Source organism: Pseudopipra pipra, chromosome 6 (genome assembly GCF_036250125.1).
Source record: "Pseudopipra pipra isolate bDixPip1 chromosome 6, bDixPip1.hap1, whole genome shotgun sequence".
In the NCBI taxonomy this organism is placed as follows: Eukaryota; Metazoa; Chordata; class Aves; order Passeriformes; family Pipridae; genus Pseudopipra; species Pseudopipra pipra.
The window spans coordinates 33530476-33553833 of record NC_087554.1 but is presented as its reverse complement, the minus strand read 5'-3'; the positions used below and the strand labels follow the sequence as shown (position 1 = coordinate 33553833).

The following is a 23358-nucleotide window of genomic DNA, read 5'->3' as shown; positions in this document are numbered from 1 at the left end:
GCGGTTTATCTACATGTCATGAACAGATATGGCAGAAATCTCCCATTTAAACCAGTTTAGCTCCATTGACTTCAAGAACGTCCTCTTTATTTAAATCACTATGATCAGTACAATTGGATATACATTATGGTTCTAATTTGAGAGATAATGCAGACAAACCTCTGATTTGTGTAGTATATGTTGTGTTTCCTCCTTTCTTTCCCAAAGTAAAACTATTTTATTTATAGTCATCTCCTCAAAATGTGGACTTCAGCAACAGTCACAAAGATTTGGTGGTTCAGTTTAGATACACATCCAGAAGTTCAGCAGTTTCCAGATACCTGACCTCATCCAAACTTTTCCAGTTGGGAACTTAGATGTCAATCTTCTAAAAACAGCCTGTCTTGTGATTTTGCAGTGCTTCCTTGTTTCATTCAGGTCAGCTGTAGTGCAAGAACAGCCTTTCTCACAGTATTTTGGCATTTCCGATTTCAGTTCTGGCTGAAACAGAGAAGTGCTGAGACATGAGAAATAACTTTGCAATAGCTTACAAAACATTTTTAAGATATTAGATTTGCTCCCTGTTGGTTTGAATTTCATGTTAATTTTATTCTAGGTAGGCTGCTCTAGCTATTTCCGCACAATAACGTCCCTAGTTTCCTTACTGACCAAATATAAGTTGTCCAGCAGAATTTTCCAAAGAACAAAGCAATTTGAATCGAGTGTAAAAACTAGCAGGCACATAATTACATAGAAAGATTACTGGACTGTTGACAAAGTATTTTTTGGCAGTTTTTAACCTAGCTTTAAGTTGTAGTATACTTAGACTAAGGGGCACGGATAGACTTATTAAGAATACTGTTACTAACAGAATCATTTATAATACAGCAAACAAGGGGCAGAATGCTGTTGTACCTTACCTACAACAACATTCTCATATATTAGGAAGTCTTATAGTTGTGCGAATAAGGATTTTTGAAACAATTGCATCAGGATTCCAGTCCAAGATTCAGAATAATCTTTAACAGTGATATTGCCTAAAACTTCTGACTTTATATTTATTTTTATTACATTTCTTGTATTCATTATAGGTGAATAAATGGTCCTCATCTGCAATTAAAATGGGTTGGTCATTTGCTTAAACTTATTTGAGTAATCAGCTTTTAAACCCTTAAAAAACAGCTTCCAGAATAATGAAGATAAATTTTAAAGAAAGGGGTTGAAGAAAACAACCCACGGATGTGTGATTTATTTTTCATTATTTCAGTGTGATACTCTTGTTTTCAGTATTTTGACATAAACACATACACACATATGTACTTGGACTTCCAGTCCCAAAATCCAGTTTTTGCAGGCTGCACTTGAAAGTCACACACCTACACAGCTCTTAAGCAGCTATCTCTCATACAAGTGTTCAAGTAAAATTTATATAGAACACTTTCTGCTAAAAAAAACCCTTATGATATGGCAACCTTATGCTTGCAGGATGTCAGTGAATTCTAATGGAATTTAATAGAGGCAATGTTTTCCAGCTATACAAGTGCCCGTGAATTTTGTTGGCTGAAAAGCTGATTGATTGTTCTGATTTTTTTTCTTCTTCCCTCATACTTTTTAATGATGAACTCAATTTGTTTCAGGAGTTTGTAACGAAGAGGTCTAGGAAGGAGATGAGAGCTCGATTAAGGAAAAAAAGAGCCAAGATCTAGATAGAATTTAAGAAACCAAATCATGTAGCCAATATGATGCTACTGTAGTAAAGAATCCTTAAATGGCTAAACAGCTGCAAATGGCAAGTAATTAGTCTTCCCTGTTTCACCAAGATATAGAGCATAACCTAATGAAAAGTCCATCTATTCTGTTTTAGTCTCTTCTGACTTTTCAGATTGTCTATAAATATATTTAATACTAGTTGTTGCCAGTACATTTAATCTCTTTGGGAGACAAATTCTTTTGTTAGCCATTGTTTAAATAAATGAAGGAGAGCAGTAGCCATAGAAATGTAAGCTTTTGCTACATTGTCTAATTACCAGAAAAAAATTATGCTAGGATCTCTTACCATAGAAAGGTCTCCAAATCAGTCACTGACCATTTAACATCTCTAAAAAAAATTGTTAATAAATTTCAGCTTTTCTTTTTTATGTCATCAATATTAAAAGGAAGTTCCTAGCATATGTCATCTGCTCACACTGAAATAAGAAGCTGTGAAATAAAACCAAACTTACCTCTTTGTTAGTCTGGTGAAAACTTTTAAGCAGCAATCAACAGCCATAAGACACAACTTCCTTTTTGTCTTACTACCAATAGGTCTAGCCTGCAGAACTGTCAGACGGTTTCATATACCTTAGAGCTAGCTGAAGATTTTATATCAAAACATTTCAGGCTTTCTTTTTTTCCGTATAGAAAACACAATGTTGCAATATCTTTTTTTGTCCCACAGTGTTTTTTGTGTAGATTCCCTCCCCTTTCCCATTGGGAATACCAAGAAAATAAATAGATTCTTTCCAGTTGGCTGAATATGAAACCACATATTCTGCTTTGCTGAACTAATCTGAAATGTTTCATTTTAAGTCAGCACATACTGCAATTCACATCCCTCTGCAGCTGCTTTGCTATATATGTCTCATGCCCATGTTCCTTCTTGCAGGCTAGTGTTTCTTGGTCAAACTCTCTTTTCCAATGAGATGGATGGTTCTTCATTAAAGACACATGATGTATGTATTAAGCCAAAGACTTTAGTTTTGCCATATGAAAATCTTTCAATTGTGAAAATACTGAAATAAAGTAGTTCCTTATTTCTGCACTGGAATTTTTCAAAATACTCTGTTCAACATAATAAATAGGAATTTCAGCTTTTGTTTCACTCTAAGATGAAAGGATGCATCTCAATATTATTAGTCTCAAACAGATGATGGTCTGATTTTTATGCAGATCAAGCATGATTAGAAAGAACTTCCCATGCTATTAGTACAAACTAAATCACTTCAATCTGTCTACTTTGGTCTTGACATTGTTTAAAAAATCCCATAGGTTTCCATGAGGTTTCCAGAACAAGAAGAAGATAGAATTTTATGTGTTTCTTGCACTAAGGCCTGAGTCTGCTCCCACTGAATGGGGTGAGTTTTGTCACAAGAAGTACCTACATGAACTGTTGTTAATTTTGGTTTTTATTCAGAACAGTTTCTCTGTAAGAAACACAGCTATAGGGGTCTGTTTAAGCTTTTTATCATTTGTTTTTGTAAGAACATTCACAATAATTTTTTTGACTGAGCCAATAACATTTGCCTTAAACAACCTGTGTGAGATTCCTTTGATTTTTTTTTTTTAGTTGTTTGTGTGTTTGTGTCTCTCTACTTCATCATTGATTGGCAGCCACCAAGTATTTTAGAACAAAGAAAACCAGAAATTCATCACAGGGGGATCAAGGTCCTTGAGCTTCCCAAAAAAGAAATTAAACTGGATGGTAAAAAAGATGTTCAGTAAAGTAAGTGGGATTATTTGTGCATTTAGGAAATGTTCAGACATTTGATCTGGACAGAATCATCCTCTAATTTTATGGTGATTGTTTTTAGTTAGTTTCTGACTGAATATAAAATGTACAAGTCCTTGCTTTAGTTGAACAAAGTGATATGGTTTCTCTTCAAAACCATTTTTATAACTCAGAAATTTACTGGTGTTCTTTGCTTATATAAAGGAATATCTCTTGTTCTTTAATGATACCACCTGGCACAGCAACTACTTGTTGCAACAGAAAAAAAGAAATGAGTGGCTAGAATGAGCTTTTTGGATGTTCGTTTTTTATAGTATGTTCATTTCCCTAGTGAAAACCCCTCTTTAAATTACTTGATGTCTAGGAAAATCCTTGTATGGATGATGAATGAATTGTACATAACAGTTCAGAAGTTCTGAATTTAGCTTCAAATGTCTTTTGTCAAGAAACTGTGATACTCACAAACAAAATACTGTTGGCTTTACCAAGAAGCACTGTGGTTCATTCCAAGTTATGAAGATAATCTTCATTAGTTTCATTCAAAAATCATTAACTAAACAAAAAGAAGATGTTATGTTGGAGAAATAATGCAGAGAGATTTTGACAAACTATAAAAAAAAGGGTTTACTTGGTTTTTTTTTTTTAATGCTTTCCAGTATCTACTAGAGAGAAATAATGGGAACTTTTTTTCAGTGATTCCTTACTACAAAGAACATCCCAGTGCATCACATGTCATATATTATTCTATCGGGTATTGTAAAATATCATGGTTTGATCAAAAGACTCTTTTTTGTATCCACGTTCCTTCGCACTTCTTTCATTACGCACTTCAACTATTGAAATAAATTTTCTATAAATCTATATATTTCCAGTGGGAGGGGGATCATTTTTCATTTAGAGTTGTATTACATATTAATGAATAGAATATTTAACACAAATCCTACTCTCAACTGTCATACAGAGAACATGAATGATTTGGGGATTCATCAAAGGCAGTAATTGATGGTCACAAATACGAAACTTCACTAGCAGCCCTTCATTTCTCTGTGTGACTCAGTTTTACAAAGGTCATTCTTTGGTGTTGACCATGGATTTGCCCAGACCATGCGGCAGGGATATTCAGGGGGAAAAAACCCTTTAAGATGTAAGATTTTCTTGTAGCTTGTAGCATCGGGTAGAGAATGTAATGTTTATTTCCACATACCAAAAGCAAAACATCAGGTCATAATGGACTCTTTCATGGTTCTAACAATGGAGAGCATGTGCAAAAGACTACAAGAAAAAAAAGCAAATGATAAAACTGACAGTGGAAGCCAGGCAGTTTTACAGACTGTTCTTTGCTTTAACCACCTTTTCACTTCCTCATTTCCATGTCACCCTCATCATCAGTATAATCTACAAGGACTTTGTACATTTTTAACACACAATATTTCTTCTTTCTCTAATACTTCCTATGGAAGTATTTTTTCATAAATATATAGCTTGGATTTGTGGAATTTTTATTTATTTTATACATTTTTAAAATTCTTATAAAGAATACGAACTTGAAACTATGCACACTTCCATAATTAGAAACGCCTCGATTTATTATTTTTCTCTTCATTTATTAGTTCATCAAAAATAACGTTATAAACTGTCAGAGGGAAACATCTGTGTTTTGATGTCTTTATTTGTGTTTTTAAGGTTTTCTCTCTGTTTATATTCCATGGCTGTGTTATGCAAAAGATTAAATTTAAGTTAATAATGGTGCCTCTGGCACCACGAAGACCTTAAAACAAGTGACCAATCCTTGCTCCATTGAAATCGGCAGCAACTTGCCACCAACTTCAGTGCATCCATGATTTTATCCTCTGCATATTTGCATCACTATAAAGGTATATTCTTAATTGCTATCTCTCAGCAGAGAAGTCATTTGTAATCTGCCTAATATTCACTGATTGCTTTATAGTTTTCTGTCACACCACCAAATTAGAAGGCAGTGGCTTGGTTACCAATTAAGCCATTAATATTTCTATATATATAATTTATTTTATTTTAAGTAGCTATTGAACACTTATGGCATAAAAGAAGTGACTGATTTCTTTTGAGGCCTTTTCTGGAAAAGTGCTTATTTACTGGCTTTGACTCTTTTCTATAACTATGTTTAATTTATTTTTTTCAATAGTGTTTTTGTTGACTATAATTTTTTAAAATGAAATGTGTTTTGTTTCTTAGTTTAGGGGTTTTTTTATGAGTATTTGAAAATAATGCTTTCTGTATTAGTGTTTATTCATATTTCTCCTCTGGGCTTGTTTTTCCTAACTTCCTTCCTTCATAATTTTTTTTTCTGGAGATTTTACACTTGCAAATGTTTCTTCAGACAATTTTAGGATTCAGTAGTTCCTTACAGTTCCAACAGCAACATTTCCATATTATTCTATAGTGTGTGTAAGACAATTTTTTTTTTTACTGAAATTTAATTTCCTTCTCGCAAATCTTTCCAATTTCTTACTAACCACTTTTAGTTTTGACAGTTACAATTGATCTCATTGCAATATTACATCTATTATTGACCAAATTTATCAATTCAGAAATTTATAAGATTCAGATGAACTATTATGAACATCTAGTCTTACTTTGTTAACAATGAGGGATAGAGACCTTCTCTGACTGACTAAATTCTTATTTGAACTAAGGGTCATCTTTTAAGGATAAATAACTGAAGATAACAAGGACAGAAGCAGAGGAAATATACTAATGGCACAGCTCTGCAGGCTACAGAAAGTGTTGTGAACAATTACATGATTTAAGATGTACACAGGAGGCTGAGGGCTAAGAGTATCTATCAATGTATATATACACAGAAAATCAAGCTTCCTTAATTGTGATAGTCACAGAAAAATCTCTTACTGTTTGATTTATGCTTTTATATATATATATATACATTTATATATATATAATTTAGTTCAGTGCCTTCCAAAAGTTTAAGATTGTTCTAGCAATGTTACAATCTGAAATGTAAAGCTCAGACTTTTCCACATGGAAATCATGGACCTGCGTATACAAATGTATGTGAGATGCCAGAAACCTTAATTCTTCTCTTTGCATCTTATGTAACATACCTAGCTTTAAATATTTGGGACATAATACATCTCACATATAGCTTTTCCCTTCCCTTTCCCTTTTCCTTTCCCTTCCCTTCCCAAACCTTTCCAAACCTTCCCAAACCTTCCCTTCTCAAACCTTCCCAAACTTTCCCAAACCTTCCCTTCCCAAGCCTTCCCTTCCCCAACCTTCCTTTTCCTTAGTTCTGCAGTCATTCTCAGAAAACAATAACTGTCATGAACTTTCTGAAGATTATTTACATAAAGAGTACTAGCACTAAGGTACTAGTATTGAAAACTGCTCTGACTGAACTTCTGGGTATAGGATTTAAATTCTTTCCCCCTGTTCCTCTACTTTTGTGTATCAAGAAAGATTTATTTCAAAGCATTGCCAGCTTTACTGAAAAGCACTTCATGTTTACCATTATTTGTTCTTGTCAAGTAATTTTCAGGTTCTCCTGAGGCAGAACTTATCCAAGAAGTGGGACTTGAGATTCCATTGTGTATATCATTACCATTCAACAGCAATAAAATGCCATCCTTTCTTTCTTTTGTGGCACCAAAGAACTGGATTTCTGACAAGCTGAATTCCCAAGGCTAATATTGTGACTGACAAGTAACACCAAGAAGAGCAGCCTCAATTTTTTCATGTTTGGTAGGATGCTTTTGAGTAGTTTACATGACCTAGAACAGCCATATCTTTTTTTTTTCATGAAACCTTGTAAATAAATGTAAAACCATAAGTTTTCTTCACCCATTCTGTGATAAAGCAGTAACCATATAAAAGGATATTCACCCACATTAAAAATAAGATCAATATAATAATGTCCTGTATTCATTTCTGACATAATTATGTCAGACCAAAACATCTCTTACTGAAGTCAACTTAACCCCCCCACACAGACACACAAAATCCTTTGAATTTTCCTTTCTGAGGAGCCGGATATTCAAAACTTTGAGCCCAGACTGACTAGCTACAGTCTACTATGGCATCATTTATGTAATTTGGATAATTAGGGGAGATATATATATATATATATATATATATATCATACTACACTTGTTTCCTTTTCTCCTCTGGATTTTTTAGACTAACTACATTACACTGTCATGCAATAACATGCTAACCATGGATTTAGATTCACCTGGCTAATGATCTGCAGGTCTCCTTAAGCAGCTTTAGACCAGGTGTAACTTGATGGTTTTGCTATGCAGGGATTTGTGAATACAGGTTTTATTTCTTGACATGTGCAGAAGAGTTAAGATGAACTACAAATCTCAGTGTTCAGACTGCCATGTTCTCGATGTTTGCCCATGATATCGGCTCTGGTTCTTCTTAAACTTCCAGAAACCTTGTCCCTCTTTAGCATATGCAGTAAGACTGGATGTTAAAATTCAGTCTCTGCCCGCTAACAATCCAGAAACATGACTCTTCTCTAAAACAGATGATCCCATACTTGTTCTTACACATAAAACAGAAGTTGATTGCTGTTTGTTGTGTTTTGGATAATGGTTAGGGACATTATTTAGGACATAGGAGAGGGAGAACTAATGTCTTTCTCAGCCTGAGGGTTTTTTAATCTACCTCTCCTTCCTCTTTGTGGCAATTCTGTCATCATCCCCTGACAAACTATGCTGGGTTAGATGTGGTGATATTGAATTACCACAGAACTACCAGACAGAAAAAAAAGTTACTCTACTCTCATAGTGTAAAACTCAACCAAGATATTTTACAGCACTGAACTAACTTAATTAGCCTAATTTATAAGTAAACAGAGTCATAAATAAGTGATTTTGTGACTGTTGTGGCAATGTAATAAAACCAGTTTAAAATAATTACCTTTATATAATTCCTGGAAAAATTTGATATTATTTAGACAACTGAAGCATGTAGCAGCCTTGTATATTAGGCTTTTGTCAACATAACATCACATGTTTAAACACAGGTAATTGTTTAAGTATTTTGTTGCATTAAGAGCTGTATAGCACCTATTTCCCATCAGACATGGTAGTTGGACCATCAAAGTATTTCATAAAACTTAAAAATTTTTTGTCTCCTTGTACTTGTGAAATTAGAAAATATTGTAAATGGAAAAGTTTACAAATTACTTTTCCAACTTTATGCAGCTATGGTGACAATGTTAGAAGTCAGGCTCTTCTGGCTGCAGGATCAGTGTGTCTTCCTTAGCATCATGGAATAGTCCTGCAGTTAGTTTCATCTGTGTTATCTGAGAGTTCTTGAATTCAAAATGTCACCTAAAATTTTTATTCGTATTTAACATTCTAAAATACACTTCTGCCTAAGCATCTTACTCTTTCTCAGTAATACTCTCTAGTTTTGCCTCTGCCGTATATGCAGGAGTATGAAAAGATGACAGTATTCCAACCTTTAATGTTTAAGACTTCATTACAATACTTCCCATAAATTGGAGTATATCTAGTCAGTCACCTGATATTTCCTACTGTAGTGGCCTGTGAGATATGATGTAAAGTTATCCTAATTCTTCCTGTACCCTCATGGAGTCCAGCAAAAGGAGCACCCAAAGGATTTTCATCTTTTAGAGCAGTTGTACCAACGATAATTTTAGGGGACTACCTGCATTCGTCTACTTTGATCCGAGTAAGAAATCAATGTGACTGTTTATGGAGTACTATGAATTTTATAATAAAGTAAAATTAAAAAGGAAAACCTGTAACAAATCCATACATTAAGAGAATACCAGTCCTTCTCGACTCAGATTCACAAATAAATCCTATATTAGTCACAGGCATTATGGTTTCATTGAGTTTTTGACAGCTTCTTTATATATCCCTGTAAGAAATTCTTCCTTGGTCTGTGCAAGATCCTGATGTTATTTGCCTTGCATGTTTTCAAAACTTACAAGTCAAGAAGTACAATAATAAAAAATCAAAATCTCGCAATTAGTCATATACTTGGAGGCAGCCGTACCAAAGAGCTTTGAGACCTTGGTTCTTCCACAGTCAAAAAAAAAAAAAAAAAAAATTGAAAAAAATTGAAAAAAAAAAGTCGATGACATTTTTTAATCAATATTATTTGAATCATTGCAATACCTTCAGGCATCGGTTAGAGATCCTCCTTTCTCCTCAGTCTTGCATAAACTTAAGACTCTCTGAAGTTTCTTCCTGTTTTTCCATCTCATGTTAATAATTTGAAGGGAATTTTTTTCTTTCCTGGTTAGATTCATGTAAACAGATCCTTACGTCCACTAAGTCAGTGAAGTTCTACACAGGAAAAAGAATCAAATTGAAAGGCTTATGAGAGACATCACCACAAATCTGTTACACTCAGCACTGCTACTGTATGCAGGGTGACATAAAATTAGTAAATTAGTCTAGTTGAGACAGAAAAGTCCTGAGAACTCTTTTCTTTCCACTCTAGTTGCAGCTTCTGTCATCTGATCACACATATATGTTAAGTTTGAGGGTTTTTATGTTGGTGATTTTCTTTTGCTTGGGGAGAATTTTTTGCTGGAAAAGCCTGCTCCAGGCAAAATTCAGCCTGTTGGAACCAGGTAATCACTTTGAGAACTGAACTTCAAACTCTACTTTTTTCCAGGTGATGGCTAGGTCAGTTTAACTTGAGTGTTTCTCTGTAGTTAAAAGGATTCTTGATGGAAACTGGTATTTAAAGTAAGTCTGATCTCTGTAGTAGGCTGCATCCTGTTCAGGTCATTCTTGGGAGAGGGAAGTGGAAGGAGGCCTAAAATCTCTGGGTCATTTAAATAAGGAAAAAAAATAATGGAGCAAAGGATCTGTAAGAAGTTCAATATTGTAATCCACTTGTATGCCTAAAATCCAGAGAATTTTCCTAAGTCTGAGAATTTAATTAAATCAGTTGTAAGTTTGAATAAGTTAAGATACTTCTTGACCCTTGTTTTCCTATGGTGGGAGAAAAAAATGGCAGTATTGACTGATCTCACAGGTGAGCATTCAAAATGAATAAATAAATGCTTATATTAGGCTTTGAATATGAAAACTGATTTAGTAGCATGAGAATAAGCAAAAGCCAGGCACAATGTATAATTCTAGTAATGTATGTGCATATACAGTTAGTATTTGTTACATAAAATATCACAGTTTTTGAAATCTCAGCTCTTTAAAAAGAAAATTAAGATATTTCAAGTACTGGAGTATGACTCAGAACTCTGTCCTTCCCTTAAGATCCTTTGTGCTGTCTGAAAGATCCACAAAGCAACGAGGGGGACAGACTTTATAGGAGTAGCAGCAAAAACGCTGTCAAAAGCTAATGTAAACAAATATAAAATATAGAGACAAATATATGTATTTTGCCATTCCCTATGACTCAGTGATGCATTACATTTAATGTTGTCAACCATATGTGTTTAAGGCAGAAATGAGATTGTATTTCAGCTGATGCTTTTTCTCTGATTTCACAATATACTTGAATTCTGCACAGCTCTGTATTATTCACTGAGACAAAGGATGACAGAAAAGGAATTCAATACATCAGTAAATTACATTTCAATACAATTCATTCAATATCTTTACTGGTAAAGGCAATAAGAACACAATAATCAAGCTCCTTTCTGCTATTCCAGTTCATCTCTTTGGCCCTCTTTTAAACGTTCCATTTTTTTCTAATGAGGTTAAAGACAGGTTAGCAGACAGTGTAGTACCACTTTTACTGTATTTCTCTGAGTCACTAAGCATCCTGAGAGATGATGGTATCTAAATTTGTCAGCTTGGTCCCCCACCTTGTAGCTGACATAGGTTCAATGTCAGGAACAGGAAAATAGACTTGTTTAAAACAAAAGGAAGCAAGCAGCAGAACCAAAAATTATATATGTGTATTAAGAATGCACACAGCTTGGGAAAATAGCCTCTTTTCCTCTACATTCTCTGGTTCATCTATTTCTTAGGAAATCACAGCTGTTCGAGTTTACAGTGATCTCTTTATAAGTTGGACATTCAGAATTTGTGAAAAGCTGACAAATTTGAAAAATAGCATTTATAGCAAGATTAGGCCAACTACTTTTACAGATCTGGATTTACTAAAAAATAGTGCTAGCAGATGTTTCTCAGTGTACAATAATCTACATAACTACTTTGTTCTTAAGTCAGACGCAATAAAAGAGGAGTTATTATTTAATCCATTAGTGAATACTTTCGCTATCAGAATAGCTTCTGTATTTCACCTCAGAGATGGTTGCACTGCACTGACAGATATGTAAGTTTTGGTTATGAAGTATCTGAGCCTTTCCAAAAAGAACATATAAACATTACTACAGGAAGTAAAGAAAATGTTCCAGAACAAATGCCATTTAGAAAAGTGGCTTTCAAAAATATTTCTTTGGAAAACAGAAACAAAAAAATAAAAAAAAAAACACAAAGAAACAGACAAAAAAAAATGAAAACTAAAAGGTAGACAGCAAATAGTCAATGGATTTATTTTTCTTCAAAAGTAGAGTACTGTGACCTAGAATGAATCTTTTAAAAGTGCTTTCCTCATTTTCATAGAACTTTGATAACTGGATAAGTTCAAATGCTATTACTTCATATTGACTACTATGGATAAAAAAAATGTGTTTTGTGAGAGAAGGTTGCTTACGAGATCATTTATTTACTGATTAATTTCTATAAAGCAAAGAGTTATTCCAAATATTCTGTAATGCTTAGGGAGGTTTTGTAATAAAGCATGATGACGTAGTCAAAATCCTAAAACCAACATACAAGCAAAGAGTGCAAGGACGTTAAATAGAAAGGCTTTTAACCTGAGCTTTATGATTCAGTGTTTCTCATGCAGTAATTTACTATAACTAAAATGAGGACTCTGTGTCCTTACATGACTGATGTAAATTTGGGTCTAAAACATGGGATGTCCCTCATAATGAAGCATGGGTTTGGGTGTGTCAGATACGTGTGTGGCTTCATTTGAAATTAGCTCCACAGCTGAACATTACAGGAAAAGAATATGCTGAAGTTTCTTCCCATGCCATAGCAGACAATGTCAAAATTGAGTGATTCACTGCCTGAGCTATATTTTAAGTTTGTGTTTTGTTTGGTCATCTTTCTCCTGTGTGGGAAGATAGCATGTCTGTTCTAAGCCCCACTTTAAGTACAGTAGCTGAAACATAGCCAGCTGCAAAGGTGAAACAATAGTAAAATGTATCTCTTCCCCTTATTTTTTCACTGGACCTATGTCAGACAGCTGGAAAACCTACAGTGAAATTTCAATGACTGTGTGCTCTTCTACACATAGTCTGTAACACACTTGGTGGGCGCAACCCTACAATATGCAATACAGTGTTTCCTACGTCGCACTCAGGCCCCCAGTGTGGCACCTGGGGATATGTTTTAGTAGTTAAACATGGTGGTGCTGGGTTAACAGGTGGACTTGATGATCTTAGAGGTCTTTTCCAACCCTAATTTATGATTCTAGAGGTTGTAACATGGTGGGGGTCAGTCTATTCTCCCAGGTAATAAGTGACAGGACAAAAGGAAATGGCCTCAGGTTGTTCCAGGGGAGGTTTAGATTAGATATTAGGGAAAAATTCTCCATTAAAAGGGTGGTCAGGCATTGGAACAGACTGCTCAGGGAAGTGGTGGAATTATGATTCCTGGAAGTATTCAAAAGGCATGGGAATGTGGTACTTGGAGATTTGGTTTAATGGTGAACATGGCGGTGCCAGGTTAAGTTGGACTTGATGATCTTAAAGGTCTTGTCCAAAAAAAAGAAAGAAAAAAAGGATTAATATTTAGGACCCTTTCAGGACCACAGAAAATGGAAAGCATCAAAATTGTCATGATTGCACTACAGATTTTACGGACTGTTTCTCTCTAGTATTTACTTTTATTAGGCTAAAAAAAGTCACTGACTTTCATGGAATGAAACCTGAAACAGAATTTCTGTCCAGTCCTTTCACCAAGATTTTTCAGCCAGCTTCAGCTCCTAACCAGAACCCTCACTGTTTGCAAGCTACATATGGAGCTTGTGTATCTGTGCATCTTTATTGTTTGATGCCTATATTTTGTTATTTCAGCAGTAGCTCAAGCAAGTCAGTTTCAAGCAATTCTGCCAAGCCAGAAGATGCAAAGATCCTCAGGTCAAAAGGACACTAGGGGTTCTCATGTACTGCACTTCTCACAGTGTGGTATGCGAGGGTGTGGAGGACAAGCTCCTTTATGTAGATATTACTTGATGGTGATAAAATATCATACCTCGTCAAATAATAAAAGTTAGAAACAAATGAACACAGAAAACTTGCAGATGAATTGCATGTGAAACAGGAAAGAATACTTCCACTTGCAAGACAGACTATGTCCATTTGTTCTGAACTAGCTCACTCTTTTTATTCCTCCTTTTTCCTCTTCAAGTTTTTATACAAGTTGGCTGTAAGTGGACTGAGTACTTGCTATACTTCTTTGTGCACTAGAAGCTGAACTTAAAATCCCCTTTTGACTATTGAAAAGGTGTATTGTGTGTATATATGGAGAAGGAGTAATTTAGGGGCTTCCTCACCATTTATACTTGTTTTCTGTTCCTTTTTTCAGTTTTATGCATCCACTGATTGTTGTCACAATAGTATTTCTTTTATGTGATAAAAACTATAATGGCACTAAAAGATTTATTTAATATCTCCTTCAGCACTTCATGTTGCACCTTTACATGTTTTACATCTTTCAAGTACTTAACATAAAGTGCACAATTCATAGATCTGTTGAGATCATATATACACCCACTTCCACTGGACTTTTTTTCATGAGCATCATGAGAGAGAGTGGGAAAATTTGTAATATGATGATCTTTCTGATTTATTCCATTGCTTTCTTTTCCTGATGATCATTTTAAGAGACACATTTCTTCCTCTGTGTTCACAAAAGTCATTATTTCTTCATATGGAGAAGTTGCCTTGTGTGCTCAGTCACTTCCTCTCTACAATAAATTTGTTAAACACAGATACAGTTACTCATGATATTTCTTAAATTCTGTTGAACATGTATTTCTGACAAATGCTATGTGTTCACTCCAAGGCATGATGCAGTCTTAGTCATCTTTATGTATTCATACTAAAAATAGTCAACCCCACAGCCAACTACCTCTCTGTTAGTGGAAGCCAGCTCTGTGACTGTGAAAGGGTGACTAACTCCTAGAGCAAACATTCTCCAGAATGCCTCCGCTTAGTCAGTTTAGCTATGACATTTCTTCCACTCTCTACACGATTAGTGTGCTAACCATTGTCTTAAACATGGTCTTTGTATTGACAATGGTAAGGAGAAACATTTAGTTTGAAACTTTGCTCTAAATTTTAAAAAGCCCTCTAGCAAGTTAAAGGGGATATCTTTATTGTTTGTACTGCCTCATGTTCCATGTGCTAAAGCACATGAGGTCAAAGTATGCCCTAAGGCATCTTAAACTCCTGCTACAGTTTAAAAACTGTGTGTTGGCTAATAACTAGAAACAATTGATTGTGGAGTGTCCAGAGACATGACTGGATCACCCTATTGCTGTAAACTAGGGGAGGTTTTTTTAACAGCTTTGAGGAATTGTTGCTGATTGTCACCACTTTGCATTTGTCCCACAGAGGACTGGAGATCATTTGACCCTAAATACATTAACTAATAAAAAATTAAAACTGGACAGGGAAATACATAGAATTGCCTCACAACTACTAGTGAGGAAAAATATGACTAGACAGGAGGTTTACTAGCTTGTAAAATTGTTCAACTTGTAAAGCATAAGAAGGTCTGTCAGATTTTACCAGGCACTGTAGAAGGGGTCACGCTGATAGAAAATTTTAGCATCTTCCAAGAGAAAGTGTAGCAGAGAAAACAACTGCTACAGACTTTTCTGTTCTGGACTAAGCCAGATCTCTGCAATGCTGCATGATGGTTATAGTAGTAACAAAGTGTAAATGGTCATGTCTCTTATATGTATATGCATGTTTGCATACATACATATGTACACAGATATGTTTGTGTGTGTGTAAAATATTTCAATATCAATAAAAATTCATGGACAAAAATTCCTTAAAATGTCTGAGGTTCTTATAAATATTAGTGAAAACATTTTTAATTACCTAATTAAGTTGATACATGTGATCCCCAGCTCTTATCTTAGCAAACTACATTCCAAGTCCTAGTTCTAAACCAAGCACTATAGGTCACTATCTAGCTAAAACATATTTTAAGATAACAGGCAAACAGATATCAAACCAAACTGTTTAACAGAAAACAATGGTTTGTACTTTCATCCAGAACCTTGACAGACTTGAAGCACTACAGTGTCCAGTTCTGGGGCCCTCAGTTCAAGAAAGACATGGAGGTGCTGGAGCATGTCCAGAGAAGGGCAGCATAGATGGTGAAGGGCCGAGAGAGTAAATCCTATGAGGAGAGGCTGAGGGAGATGAAGTTGTTTAGCCTGGAGAAGAGAAGGCTCAGGAGTGACCTTATCACTCTCTACAACTCCCTGAAAGGAGGTTGTAGCCCAGTGGGGGTCAGCCTCTTCTCCCAGGCAACTAGCGACAGGACAAGAGGATACAGTCTTAAGCTGTGCCAGTGAAGGTTCAGGTTGGACATCAGAAAGAATTTCTTCATGGAACAGGTTGTCAAGCATTGGAATGGACTGCCCAGGAAGGTGGTGGAGTCACCATCCCTAGAGGTGTTCAAGAAACAACTGGACATGGCACTTACTGCTATGTCTAGTTGATAAGATGGTGATTGGTCAAAGACTGGACTCAGTGATCTTGGAGGTCTTTTCCAACCTAAATGATTCTGTGATTCTGTAATACATAAAAATAAGTTCAGAGGAAACAGATCAGAAGTTATCCTAGAGAAATGTTTTGATGAAGGGTGGTTAAAGAGATGACAGAACTGACATTTCAATCCTTACGTTTAAAGCTAAGAATTTGTATTGTTATTGGATTACTATTTGATGAAAAGTTGGTCATAAGCCAACAGTGTGTGCTCACAGCCCAGAAGGCCAATCGTGTCCTGGGCTGCACCAAAAGACAAGTGGCCAGCAGGTCAAGGGAGGGATTCTGCCCCTCTACTCTGCCCTTGTGAGACCCTACCTGGAGTACTGCATCCAGCCCTGGGGCCCTCAGCACAAAAAAAGACGTGGACCTGTCAGAGAGAGTCCAGATGAGGGCCACAAAGATGACCAGAGCCTGCAGCACCTTTCCTATGAAGACAGGCTGAGAGAGCTGAGATTGTTCAACCTGGAGAACAAGACGCTCAAGGGAAACTGCATTGCAGCCTTCCAGTACAGTAAGGGGGTTTATAAAAAGGGAGAGGGACGTTCGATACAGGCAGATAGTGACAGGACAAGGAGCAATGGTTTCAAATTGAAAGAGAGCAGGTTTAGATGACATGTTAGAAAGAAATTTTTACTCAGAGGATGGTGAAGCATTGTAACAGGTTGACCAGAGAGGTTGTGGATTCCCTACACCTGGAAGCGTTTTGAGGCAGGTTGGATAGGGCTCTAAGTAACCACATCCAGGGAGTGGTATCCCTGCCCATGGCAGGGGGCTTGGAACTAGATGATCTTAAGGTCCCTTCCAATCCAAACCATTCTCTCATTCTATGATTCTGTTTGAAATGAAGGCATGTCTACTCCATAAATCTTGGACATTTTCCTTCCAGAATTTAAACAGAGACAACAAGAAACTGTTGTCAATTCATTTTGTTTCTGTGTTAGCCATTCTAAAAACAGTTATCTCCACAAGGACCTCAGAAATTAACAATTACTGCCCTTACTGAATCTTCAAAGTAATCATTTTTTTATTGTTTCTAAATGTACTTTTTGTCAAGGACACACCACTCTTGACTAGTTTCCTGTCTGCAGTTGACACAGATCTAGAACAATATTAGCATGACAAACAGAAATAAAACCAAGTGGCTTTATATACAAAAAAATTACTTGCTTTTACTTCATTGACTGCCCAGAATTTCTTAATAAATAATATCCTGGCTCCCATTCAAATCCTTCCTTGCAGTCCTAAAAATTATGGCAAATTATGGGTTTCAATGTAGTATATATTGAAAAAGAGAGATACATGCTCAAGGAAAAAAAAAGTTGGAGATCAGTCTTTAGCTATCTAAACAGAAATAATTTCATTTTTAATCTGGCCTTGGAAAAGAGGTGCAGAAATATCCCTCATCTGGTGTGTACAACAGTTTTAAAGTAGTATACTCCAGAGGATCAAATCATTCAGGCAACAGAATGAGAGGCAAAACAAGAGCCAAGGATTTTGAATAAATACTACAGCTGTGGGAAATGAGTTGCAGAAATAAAAGGAGGAGGGACTAGCTAGTTTTCAGGGTAATAAGCATATGAAATCTAAAGGAAACAGAAAAACTGACTCTGATTTACACCCTAAATAACTTCATTGAATTCATTACAGTTCCATAGGATACTGAATACATTATCTCAGAAATTGGTTGGTATATAATGGCTGTGAATAAGAGAGAGGAAATTCTGCAGAAAAACCAGTCCTTTTGTCTTGAGATTTTTATATTATACTATTTTAGAAAACTTGGAAAGTGGCAGTCTCAGAGTGGTAGCTAGCGCCAACAGTATTGCAAGCAGGTGTTACACAACTCCCCAGCTCCCCCAGCTCTAGTGGTCTGCCTTCGTCCACCACTCCTCTGCTGCTCTCAGTTTGAATCACTCTAGGCTGTTAATACTGTAATGAACTGGGTAGTGCTTTTGTTATGCATACAGATGTGCAGCACTGACTAGAAACAGATCTCAAGATTGTTTCCACTTTAGGTATCTTGGCCTTCTTTTATCTGAGCCTTTCTGGTTTTCCATGCTTTTCAGTCCTCTGTGCTTGTAGGGTGAAAAACAAAATGGGGCTGAGCCACTTAAAAGTGATTCTCACCTGGGGAATGTTTCTGCTGCTGCAATTCTGTTCTATGCACCATTCCTTCCTGTTGACTTTGCTGCTTTGAATCTCTCAAGCTAGTTCTCTTACTGTCAGAGAGAAGATTTGGTTGCCCTCTCTAAGTTTTTCTCCCCACCATACCCATATAATTATATGTTTGGGCATGACTAGGATATGAGTATTGCTTCATACAGAATCTTGCCTCCTGTCTGTCAGAAAAAGAATGCATTTCTCTCTTCAGCCAAAGGGCAGAGAAATGAATAGTGAATCCTTATTCACAATCAGTGTTTTATTTAAGACACATCGTGTCTGAAAATATACACACAGCGGCAATTGTGAATTCCTACTTCAGGTTTAAATGTTTTTGTGTCTGAGCCATCCATCTGAAGTGGTCCTTCAAAGTTTCAATTATTTTAATTATTTTCTATGAGCTTCTACAATTTTTCATAGCTTTACTGGAGACTGGAGATGGAAATCTGAGATAATCCCAAAGAAGGAGGCCTACTACTCTGAAAGATCAAGAACTACATAGGCTTATTTTCAGGCATTCCTTTACCTTACTGTTAAATCAAAAAGGTGGAATCTCTTCCCACACCCCCTGGCACGCCCTTTCTTGTTACGAAGACTCTCTTGATGCAACCTCATCACAATCTTGACGTTCTTAGATACATTGTATCTGCTTTTTGTATACAACTCAAGCCAGGTCCACCTCTCCAAGCCTAATTACAAACAAAAACAAAAAGTACTTTAGGATAGGACCACATAGAAATAAAGCTTGGCACATTTTCAGCCTGTATCTTAAAGGTTAGGAAATGCTATATTGTTTATTTGAAAGCAACAGTCTTCTAAATAATACTGCAACCACCAGTTTACCTCAGACCAGATATCCCCAGCAGTTTCCGTGTTTAGAAATACAAGGCTACTTCAATGTCAATTAAAGCTCCAGGCAAATTTACAGTGGTGTTTTACCAAAACCATGAACATAAACCTTTTTTTTTTCTTTTCTTTTTAATGAATCATGAACAAGGAGCTAATCGCTGGAACAACAGACATAGTACCTGAAGTATATCCTAATTTGCCTGGGATGGTAAGGCTACATTGTCATTTGAATTAAGAATAGCCTATAACAGTAAAATGTTGAGTTGGAAAACAGTATTGAGGGGGAAATATGGTTGGAGACACTGATTGTTGATAATAGGTATATGGGAAAAAACACATTAGGATGAGAAAATGAAAGTCATACTATGACTTGTCCCATCGCTATTCAGTAGCAAAACATTGCTTTTGCTAATTCCTTTGAATTTCAAGAAGCATTCAATATCTGCAAAGGACACATGGGAAGTACATACTTAGGATGCCTGGTGGTCCAGGTATTTTAATCAAAATTCACTATTGCTAAGTTTGAAAAAGGCTTAAAATCAGAAATTTCTTACTGATTCACACTGCTGTTGTATTTACCACCTGCTGAATACAATACTCATGAATAGTTCTTCTTGTAAAAATCCTCTTTTTTGTTAGTCCAGCTTTATAACACATGTAGCAAACAGCAGGGGCAGTAGGAATGGGCTAGTGCATGGAGGGAGGCTTCACTGTTAACACCAGGCAGTACTGATAGTCAGCTTAAGCTGTTATCATTTAGAGTACTACTAGTCTGTGCAGGAGACTGTCTCAGTTTCAAGTGCCAAATGCACTGCAAATAGACTCTAAGTCATGTAATAATGTGTTGACTTTTGCATGCATGGGATTCAACTCTGTAAGTGATATTTCAGTCCTGGCCATAAATACTGAGAGTCCAATGTATCTGGCACTCAGAGCAGGGGTAAGCACTGTGGTGGGGTGACCCTGGCTGGATGCCAGGTGCCTGCGAAAGCTGCTCTGTCACTCCCCTCCTCAGCTGGACAGCAGAGAGAAAATACATGGGTTGAGATACGAACAGAGAGAGATCACTCACTAGTTACTGTCATGGGCAAAACAGACTCAACTCAAGGAAACTAGTTTAATTTATTACCAAGCAAATCAGAGTAGGGTAATGAGAAATAGAACCAAATCTTAAAATACATTCCCTCCGCATTCTTCATGGGCTTAGCTTCACTCCCAAATTCTCTGCCTTCTCCCCACCAGCAGCACAGGGGGATGGGAAATGAAAGTTGCAGTCAGTTCATCACACATTGTCTCTGCCACTCCTTCCTCTACAGGGGGGACTCACAGTCTTCCCCCTGTTCCAGTGTAGGGTCCCTCCCATAAGAGACAATTCTCCATAATCTTCTCCTATGTGATTCCTTCCCACAAGCTGCAGTTCTTCACAAACCGTGCTGTAGAACTTCTCCAGCATGGGCTTCTCACAGGATCTTCCCACAGCCTCTTTCAGGCATCCACCTGCTATAATTTGGGGTTTTTCCAGAGGCTGAAGGTGGATATGTTCTCCACCATCACCTTCATGGGCTACAGGGGCACAGTTGCCTCACCATGCTCTTCACCACGGGCTGCAAGGGAATCTATGCTCCAGCACCTGGAGCACCGCCTCCCCCTCCTTCTCCACTGACCTTGGTGTCTGCAGAGTTGTTCTTCTCACATATTCTCACTCCTCTCTCATGACTGCTGCTGGTGTTGTGCAGCAACATTTTCACTTTCATAACTATGCTATCCCAGAATTCCTGCCACCACCACTGATGGGCTCTGCCTTGGCCGGTGGCAGGTCCATCCTGGAGCTGGCTGGCATTGGCTCTGTCAGACATGGGGGAAGCTTCTGGCAGCTTCTCACAGACAGACAAACCAAACCAAGCCACACAAACCCAATACAAGCACAAGGGACAAACTAAAATAAAGGATAAAGCAAGACATGTTTTCCATAACTTTTCCAAGTTATAGAAGGTGAGATTTCAACAAAATGCAGGGAAACATAATGCAGAAGGAACTTTTTTCCTTACCTGAACTATTTATTTTCTTCAGTAAAATGTTATCAGCAATATTAGGATCCTAGATAGTAGGCAAAAGAAGTAATTGTAAAGTGAGTTCTTTAGGCAGCAATACTTTTTCAAGAAGAACCAACAATCCAAGATGTTTGTCATAAAGAGTGGAAATCAATATGATGGAAGGAAAACAGTATCTGGTACAGCATACTTGCAAAGCTACCTACTCTCATGAAATCAAGATTAAATCCATAGGAACAAAAATATACAGAGCTTTTAGGTCCTTACTTACATGCTTAAATGCAGAAATATAGCTTTGAAAACTTCATAGTTTTTTACTGTGGTTAATTAAAAAATATTGCAAATATACTTGGAAAGCCAACCGACCATGCCAATCCATGCCACTGGATTCTTCCATACATCCTGTAATATTGATCATCTTTAACTACAGGTGTCTTTATACAGCATCTTTAACTACAGGTGTCTTTATATCACAACTTTAGGAGAAGGTCAAGTTACCAATTTTATCTTTTTTTCCTTCCAGGGGCTTCTCTTCCAAAGCTTGAGGTGGTCAGTATTTTAACAGAACTTGTCTCCTTCTGCCTGGCAGAAAGGAAGGAGGAGCCTGTATTACATGTATGAAAGGTAGTTATAAGAGTTTTATTTTTTAATAGCAATAAATGTAGGGTTTCTTTTGCTACTCTTTTTTATGTTGCCATTTCAAATATTTTCTATAGAATTATTCTTAAGTATTACACATACATACACTGAAGAAATTTACAGTCCACACATGAGAATTTGTTCAGGGACCTCAAGAAAAAGAGGGAAATACTATTCTGACATCTGGCAGTCATTTGCTCATCACAGAACTGTGCATCTGAAAGTATTGCATAATAGATATGCTGGGCCAAAATCATCCTGGGTGTAACAGTACTGACGTCAATTCCCTTACACCATGAAAGAATTTTTTGTGTAGAATGCAAACTGTTTTTATGAAAGACAGAGAAACTCTTTACCATGGAAGCTTCTTCTCTTTATTTTTTTTGAACAGCTGGCAGCTGGTAGACATTGGCTTGCTGGCCAAGTGCAGTAAATGAGATGGACCATGAAAATGAACAACTATGAGGAAAAATGAGGAAGGTCATTCAGATAGGAATGGGACTGTATTGAGTTTTCCTACTTGGAAAAAATGGGAAAAAAAGGGACAGGGGGATAGTTTAGAAAAAGTTATATCATCTCATCTTTCTTAGGAAGCAATTATAAAATCATGGTTTTCACCAAGAAAAGAAGCAGCTTGTTATAATCCATTCCAGACTAAGCTTTTTCCTAGTGTGATCATACAAATAAGTGTTAATGCCCCATACAGTTTAACATCTTCATTAATGAACCCTTTGAAACTTTGCAGATGATTCATCAGATGATTGTGCTGACATTAGGAGACATCTCAACAGGCCAATGGGAATCTCACAAAGCTCAACAAAGGAAGTGCAGAATTCTACACCTGCTGACAAATAATCCTATACACCAATACAACTGGTTGGAAAGCAGTTTAGTAGAAAAACACCTGGATATACTGGGGGAGAAGAAGATAAGTCAGCAATGTGCCCTTGCAGCAGAGCAGGCCAACAACCAACACCCTGGGCTGTATTAGGAAGAACATTGTCAAAAGGCCAAGGGAGGTGATCTTCTCCCTCTACTAAACATCCCTGAGGCCGTATTTGGAATGTGAGATTCAGTTCTGGGCTCCCCAGTAAAAGAAACACAGGCTTAGTAGAGACAGTCCAGCAAAGGGCCATGAGAACAATTAAGAGACTGAAGCATCTGTCATACAAGGAAGGGCTGAAAGAACTGGGATTTTTCAGCCTGGAGAAGAGAAGGCCAAGGGGACGTTTTATCAGTGTGTGTAAGTGCTTGATGGTGAAGAGACAGTATCTTCTCAAGTGGTGCTCAGTAAAAGGGCAAAAGGCAACGGTGGACAGGAATTGAAGATCCTCAAAACTCACCTTGACAAAACCCTAAGCAACTGCAATTCT

At 36.7% G+C, this 23358-nt stretch overlaps 1 long non-coding RNA gene across 1 annotated transcript; it reads right to left on the bottom strand.

The window, feature by feature from the left end:
• Window positions 1-20398: 20398 nt before the first annotated feature.
• On the bottom strand, window positions 20399-22813 carry LOC135415938 (uncharacterized). Its single transcript, XR_010431350.1, has 2 exons — window positions 22342-22813; window positions 20399-21928 (listed from the first exon to the last, which is right to left on the bottom strand). It is a non-coding gene; the product is annotated as an uncharacterized LOC135415938 (long non-coding RNA).
• Window positions 22814-23358: the final 545 nt, after the last annotated feature.